This window comes from Dermacentor albipictus, chromosome 6, assembly GCF_038994185.2.
Source record: "Dermacentor albipictus isolate Rhodes 1998 colony chromosome 6, USDA_Dalb.pri_finalv2, whole genome shotgun sequence".
Lineage (NCBI taxonomy): Eukaryota > Metazoa > Arthropoda > Arachnida > Ixodida > Ixodidae > Dermacentor > Dermacentor albipictus.
The window spans coordinates 47,412,514-47,420,926 of record NC_091826.1 but is presented as its reverse complement, the minus strand read 5'-3'; positions in this window follow the sequence as shown (position 1 = coordinate 47,420,926).

Here is an 8,413-nt window from a genome sequence, read left to right as displayed (position 1 = left end):
CGAGATCGAATGCGGACGGATTAAAAAATAAATAAATAATGTGGTTTTATGAGACAAAACAACGATTCGATTATGAGCCACGCCGTATAGTGGAGAGCTCCGGAATAACTTTGACGACCTGTGGTTCTTTCACGCGCACCTAAGCCGTCGAATTATACGCGTATTCTAGACTGGACTTAAAATACTCGAAGTCCATAACGTTTAGTTCGCGCTATATATAGAATACATTTTATTACTTTGTTATTTATTATCATTATTATTACTTTTTCACAAGCTGCGGTGGCTCAGTAGCCGTGCCGTTATGCCGTTAAGCCTGAGGTTGCAGGTTCGATTCCCCCGCCCCGGCGGTAGCATTCCAATAAGGGTTCAAAGCGAAAGCGCTTCTGTGCTGTGCTTTGGGTGCACGTTGAAGAAGTTGTGCGACAGTAGGGTACAACTTTTAGAAAGAGCAGTTGGCAACCAAGGCACACGGACTGCGCGGAGTTGTATTGCTACCAATTACAGCCAATCACAGAAGCAACTCCAAAACACCAACATCGTCACCATGCGACCATTTCAAAATGGCGTCGTACTTGGTACCTCCAGAGCGTCTGCTGTTCTTGAGTCTTTTCATTGGCGGAAGCGATCAGGCGTGCAATGAACATGAACAAAGCGTGTGGACTCTAAAAGTCCGTGGCACGGTTCATTTCACTGCTGACCCCGTTGTACTCATAAAACCGCACTGCCAACCGAAGTGAAACTTGGCAATAAATAGTGGCAGCGAAGCAAGCGTTTCGTTGCAGTTCAATGAAGATTTAGGCTTTCACTGTTCCGCTATAACAGACGAGTGAAAACGTACAAAATTATGCGCTTATATTTTATTTTTGTGGTCACCGCCTTATTTAGGAAACAGGGAAAGCTTGAAGTACGACCTATTTGCTGCCTAATCTTAAGGCTTGCTACGGCGTTCCAGTAAACCACCTTGTATATACGTCGTGTTAGTGTATATATATATATGGTAACAATGAACAAAAACGAGCCCCTCGGTGCCTCTTCTTCTCTCTTGCATATATATATATATATAGTTTGAGACCACGACCTATAAGGGTTGATAATTGCAGCTTGTAGCGAATCCGATAAGGTTGACAACGAGCGATAAGGGATGATAAGGGCCTATACTGGTCCGATCAAGTTTCATAACATTGATAATAACACCGGGTGGCGTGGTTCTTAAGTACAGCGGGGATACGTTTGCACGGCGTCGCGGGTTTCAATGTATTTTCTGGTGCTGGGGCCGCTTTTGGCACGGTAAAATTTCACCAGCTTATGTCATTGGTTTCTAGAACTGTAACGTTTTCCTTATTTTGACCCTTCAAATATATGTAGCCTGTAGCAGACACTGGTTGTGTCTCATCACCTCCGGAGGGGCAAGCGCGGGAACTTAAAAGGTCGGTCTTTCGTTGTCTCGTAATTTTCTCGTTTGCTAATTAAACCTATGTTCGCGGATTGACTTACGTTACTGGCATTCTAGAAGTCTAGTTTACCTACATATTTTAACATGCGACATTCACATAAAGCAATAAATATTCTCGCCGTAATCGTGGTCAAATACCGGAGTGCGAACAGTTCACACTGGAGTGCTTCTAGAACAATCCCGCTAAGTACTTTAAACTGCGTAAGCTGTCATGCTAACGAGTATCGCACGCGTTTTCTTTATTTTTTAACTGCTTTTCTTTTGCCATAATCTCCCTTGCATCCTTCCTGGTACGTGGTATTTCACTCAACTTGAACCAAAGCTATATGAACGCTAAGGCGAACTACTGAACTACTCGTGTAGACTGGTAGAATTTTCTTTCAAAACAATATTTTCGTTAAATTTCGCGCCATAATGTTGATCATTAGTGGTGAAAATAGATGCGGAAGCTTTATTCGTGGAGCTTCAAGCCGAAACCCCGCCAGGAGTACGTCAGTGTGAAGCGACAAACTCCAAAGTGTTTCGTTCGTATTTGCGCCATCGTGGCCGGGCATAGAAGTTCTTGACGCTAGCTAACTTCACTCTTTGGCCTCTCTTCAGAACGAAGCGTATACCGTCTTGGCCGATAAACCGTTAACTAGGTCCTCTACCACCCAGACTGCGCCCGTGTACGACAGACAAAGAAAAGATTGCGCGCGTACAGGGAGGGGAGGGGGCCTGTCGAAGTGTGCCATTTTGTTTTTGTGGCTCATCCCTGTGGGCCCTCTGCGTATCATGCACAGAAGCTCCTGCAAGCAGGCTTACGGTAAAGCAGCAACGATGGTTTCTCTGGTTACTTCGACGGGGCCTCACAGGCGCTTGCAAATGTCCAGAGTGGATTATGATCATTCGCACAGCATACTTGCACTTGTGAATGTAATTCAGCCAGAAGAACGATAAGTTCACGTTACGGTTTCCTCTCTTCGGCCAACGGAGACACCTGTGCGTGTGACGTCACTGCTACCCTGTGCATACGGTAGGCCGGGAGCTGTGCAGGCTTATCGCTACTGTTGTGTACAGGCCATGGTGAGAAGCTTAGAAACAAGCTTAAAAGTGATTCCACCTCATTAGAGTCACTCAAAGAAAGAAAAGAAGTCGCCAAGAAAACTGCTCTTCATCAAGTTCGCTAGCAAATGCGATGTTTCGAAACTGAATAAGATTGCGAAATATTTGCGAGTGTTTGCCGAAAGGTTCACTAAAGAAAATCATAAAACTGCTCACCTGGTGATCAGCTGCACACCGTAGTCTGGTTCCGGAGCTCGGAGACGCGCGCACATCTTCAAGGACAAGGAACGCAATCACTGCAACAGTTTCTTTTTCTTACGGTGGCTCACCTGACGATGACGACCATGTATAATCTTCTTCACGCTTGCTGTAGATTCCTTGGAAACATGTACCCGAGGAGTTATAATACGGTCTAATATATTATATGTGATATAATAATATTATGTAACACACGCTTGAATTAACAACTCGAATGTTGAAAATTCTGAGAAAAGAATATTGTGAGTTCACTTGCGTAATATCACTTTTGTAGAATGCTTACAGACTCGTGTTATCTATTGTCGCAAGCCACATAACCACGCATTTGGGAGCACGGAACAAGCGACTGGTTCTCTTCCACATCCATAGGCTCTCAGGTGAGTAGGAACCGAAAACTTTTCAGGTTCTTCATGACTGACGACGAACGCAATGCTCTTATTCGCACCGTGTCGTTGAAGCTATGTTAGTTTCAACGCTTCCCTCTCCATCTTTCCTTGTCCATTCTGTGTCCTTGGGCCAACCTGCTCGACTAAGCCTGCGTTGCACAAGCCTACAATTTGTGCTCCGCTAAGTTTGATACCTAGAATTTATGATGTGAGCACGAGAAAAACAACGCGTAGACATAGTGCAGCATGTTGGATTCGCTCGAGCGAGGTTCCCGCTGGGGATATTAAACAGAGCAGTTAGTAATTAATTTACAAATTTAATTTTTGCGCGCGCAACATTTCTTTCTTGTTGACCATATATACTCGTAATTGGAAATAGCCGTAACTGTACCGTTAAAAGTTCCCGGCGCTAGCTATTAATGCGTGAGCGTTCTTTGGTGAGCCCTGCCACGCGATAATTTCTCAGAATTTCTGTAGCTTTTTTCAGTTGGGCGTGTATCAAGCATTAACTGGAGTTTGGTTCTCATACAAATGCATTCGTAGCGGAAATGCATGGAGGAAATGAAAGAATAAACGAAAAAAAGTGCTGTTAATCTTCTTCCCCACGTACTTGTGTTACCAATATCTAATATTGATAGGGTCCTGAAGCGCTTCTCGGACATAGCCAGGCAACATTGCCGATCCCTTAAAGGGACACTAAAGGTTACCAGAAAGTCAAGTTAAAGTGGTAGAGCAATGTTCTAGAACGTCTAAGGCGTCAATATAATCGCGAACAGAGCTTTAGTAACCGAGAAATTGAGGTAAATGCATGACACGATTTGAGACCCCCCAGCGACATTCCGGTACTAAACCGATGACGAAAGGTCTCCCCGTAATTTATGTTACTAATACTCAAATACTCGTATTAAAAACATCATTTCATTCGATTATAAGACGGAAGAAAATGCTACTTGTCTACGTCTACTCGATTCTAACAAAAAATAAGATTTTGACGTTACCCTTCAGTAGTATGGGTGGTCGAAAGGTTTCGTTTTCGCTCGTCTAGTAGTTTCACTACTTTCGTTATCGCGTCGTGCTGTGAGGGTTCTGCTGGCTCGCGAAACTTTCATTTGGAACCAGCAGCGAGAATGCCACGTCCATGTGATGTCGTGGGAAGCCCTCGTTGCTTTCCCGCTCCGGAGAGCCGGTGTCGAGGCCGCCGTCGTAGTACGCAACGACGCCGGCAGTGCGAGCCCTCAGCAGCAGGTCGCGCTCGTCGGTGCTCAAATCGCTGAAGTTGAGCCCACCATCGCGAGCCAATCTGTCGGTGTCAGGGTCCATTGCGACGAGCGTCGAAGTTTGTGTCATAGAATGAAGTACCAGCTTATGGGCGTCTTGCGCTGGAGCTTGAGGTATAGTAGCGGCGCTTGGTGGCGGTGCGGGAAACGACATCTGGGTCGGCTGTGGCGAAGCACGTTTCTAGGCCGAGTTTCGCGTCGATTCGCACTTTTTTATGCCCTGTTTCGAGTGCGGAAAGGCTCGTCACTTCTCACAGACCACGCCGACCACGCTGCGAGCTCGCCGCAGCCTATAGTTTAACGAAAACGGACTTTCCGTGTGCTGTGGGACGTAATGTGGGACGTAATTAGTTTCTCCTTCCGCTAGCCACCATACTCCCGCTTTCGCTCTGCTGTCGGCTCTGTCTTGGCTCTGTTTCTGGCCGCGCGTTTGCGTTTTGCGCAGAAAAGCCGTAGCGCCGTCTGCGGACGCCGTTCTACTCACCGATTGCGCAACGTCAGTATGAGACCATGATGTCAGTTCTCCTCGATCGGAGGGCGGGCGATTTGAACTGCGCTAGAGGTACGCGGACGCTTCAGAACGCATTTTCTCTTAAAATAAGTCTCTCCTTGCCACGAAACAAGCGTTTCGAGGTTTCTGTGATGCTATTTCAACAGTCCACGTTGACTTAATAGTAACCTTTAGTGTCCGTTTAAGTAGGCTCCTGCTAACACGTGAGCCAAATATTATTATTCGGCTGCACACAGCATGTAATTTACACTCTCGTGTCAAAAGCAACGAAAGTTCGCTTGGTCTCGATCGCTTCCGCAATGTCGTCATGCAGTGTCGTCACAGGCAGCTGGATTCACCCATTGGCTGATTTCTCGATCGCTAGGAAATTATCAGTAACGGAAAAATCGCTCATTTGCGTTAAATAAATGAAAAACTGTACATGTCTGCCATCTCGAAAAAGAGAGAAAGCCATTTTATCTTTGCACTGCCGCTCGACAGCTGCGCGCTGCTGCGACAGCTGCGCGTGACCTCCGAGATTAGAAGCGTAGCATAGTTAGCGCTGCCGCAACGGGGCGTCGCCACGAGCCGCCTCAAGTCCAACCTCTGGGCGGGGCCACGGAGTAAATGGGCGGGGCCAAAGTGTAATTGCTCCCCTTCCGTCCTCTTGCCGGCGCCCGTATGTAGCTTCCAGCGCGATAGTGTGGAAATGCAAGGAATGAACTACGTGTAAGTTAGCTTGAGCTTGAAGGATTCGATAAACAATTGCGGTAGGAGATTTGTGAGGCGATGTAATTGAAATGATGTAATTCTGCGATTAGTTAGAAAAGTAGAGGTACTTATAGTAGCGTTCGCAACCAAACGTAAACGCATTACGTACGTACGTAAAGTAATGGCGCTGTCCTCGCTGCGCATGCTCCGAACGTTATTAGGTTTTTGTGGTTTACGTGCGCTATGATAGCGTACTTTATTTCGCGAGTTTAGCGTTCGTAATGTTTACGTACTGCTAAGAACTACCGCTGTTGAGCATGGAGGCACTAATGGCACCCGCTTCAGCGTGAATTCCCGTATATGGCTACGCTCTCGCTCTCGTTGGTGGCCAGCATGGACGAAAGCAAAAAAATATACGAGACCCCCTGATGTCACGTTTTTGAAGCTGGAAATGCAGCCATGTTGATGTGCCATCTCCCTTTGCGCCTCCGATCAGCTCGACGGAGCAGATAGGCGCAAGCTTTGAACTTGCATTGCTACGAGCCACCGGAAGTGTGTACTACCGACACGCGTCAGAAGAAAGCCTGCGAAACTTTTATAACAGTTTTAATGAAGCAGACACGCTCCTGTGCTTTTCCGTGGCACGTTGAAGAATACTGCTAAGACCCACGCCGCAATTGCTTGAGTATCTCTGTTGTTCGCTGACACTCAAACTCGTAGATCCTAAACGCAACTTTAAAGCTCACACACCACGCCCGAAAGTCAGCTTGTCTCGCGAACAGAATCTGCTGCGAGAAATACACGGATCGTAAATTCCTATCTCACTTTTCAGAAGCCGAGAGCAGTAGCGAGAGCTTCAGGAGCACGGTTGCTGTGGCAACGTTGACGTTTGGTGTATACCGTCCCACTGCTCCTTTGGGAAAAACAGCATCTGACTTCCGCCACACTTTCTCCAACACGTCCGTGGTGGCATGGGCCTCTCCTGAGCTTTCCATCCTCTATGATGGCCAGTAACTATTCAAATGAGCGGTCCATTCCTCTAAATTCACCTTAAACGTTAACTGTGAGCGCATAGCGAGTCCAGTTTTTGAGATCTTTAGACGTTTCCGGCGTCCCCAAGCCTAACGACACGCGTCCGCAGAGCGATAACAATATTGGGTGCAAGAGAGAAAATCTGGGGCCTTTTACTCCTCGAATATCTGACTTTACCTATAGTACTACGGAAAAGTTTGTTTGATGGTTTTGCATGCGCTTGTCCCTAGCGTGCAGGCATTCCGGTGTGAGTCTCTGTGTGAGTATCGATGCCATTCGTTGTCCGCAACTGTTCCTGGTGCTCATTGTATGTTGCTGGTGAGTTTCCTGCGTTTTTGTCGCAGTGATGACGTAGGCGGTCATGTGATAGTCGTGAGAGGATCCCTGAACTGAAAAAAAACAGAATCGCAGCGACAGAGCACCGTCTTGGAATTCTTTCAGGAAACTCTGTTTATGTGTCTTTCTTTCTGTTTTCGGTCGAGTCGGTGAAAAAATGATGCCGGGTATATCATCGAATGATCAGGACAAGAAAGCGTGACCTTGTTGCTTAGTTTCAGCTAACGCAAAGCAGCGCTCCGCGCAGAAATTTCTTTCACACTTGTTCGAAACAACGCATTGCTTACTGTATATTTGCATATGATACGCTTGCGGCGATTACTTGCCGAGTGCCGTACAATGTGCTTGTATTTTGCGCGCAGGCAAATCTCCGAGTAGAAGTGTCAGACAGGTCCTAAGGTTGTTTGACATTATGTGGCCAAGCTCTACAATCACAAACATCGCGTATAAAGACACAATGTAGAGATAAACACAAGCACGTTATTCTCGAATTCTTGACAAATGTCTGCGTACAAAGGCTGTTTAGCGCGATGAGGAGAACACACTTTAGCTATGGTTCAATGTATATTGCACAGTGCAATAAAATGCTAGATTTGGTCGGTGGGTACATGCCCGAAAAGAAAATTTAGAAGAAAACGAGTAACAGCCCAAACAACGGAATATGCGGACTTGGACATACGAAGCGCTGTGTAAGCGCTGAGTCTGTCTCAGTCTGCAAGTCCCCTTCTTTGCACTGTCACCCATGTCTTTTTTTTTTTTGGCGTTCTTACACTCAGCATTTATGTGACGTCATGGACGCATTTTCTCCCCGATTCATATTCCTCCACTGTTCTTGAGACGTCTGTCAAAGTTGCCGAAGGTGATTAGATAGGCAGATCAGCGTGGTCAAACAACTGCAGCGCCAGATTTCGCTCTGGTGATTTTAGCACGAAACTAGGTGCAAGTCCATAGCTTATTAGAATGGCCGGCGCGTGGGCACCAATCTCGGAAGCCATTCTCGCACTTTCATCGCCTTGTCCAGGCTGCTAACGCGAAACACAAATTACAAGTACGGTCGTGTTCAGCCGACCTCTACTCTCACTTGAAACCAGTCGCGTAGCCAGAGGGCGGCACAGCTCGAACGTGCCCACCCACCCTCAAGATTTCCAAGTTAGTATGTAGGATTCGCAGTCGCCCTCCCTCTCTTGTCACCGGTCAAGTGCGTTGGCCCACCTGCCCCCCGCTGAAAAAAAAAAAAATATCTGGCTGCGCCACTGATTGAAAATGAGACGACACATTGCACAGAGAGGAAGGAAGATGGCACGAACTTGTGAAGAGCACGTACTGCATTCAGATGAAGCACTGCCAACGACGCACAGCAAGGCTATGATCTCTCCAACAGCGTGTCAGTGTTCATGATTCAGTGTCGAGAACTGGCTGTGTATTC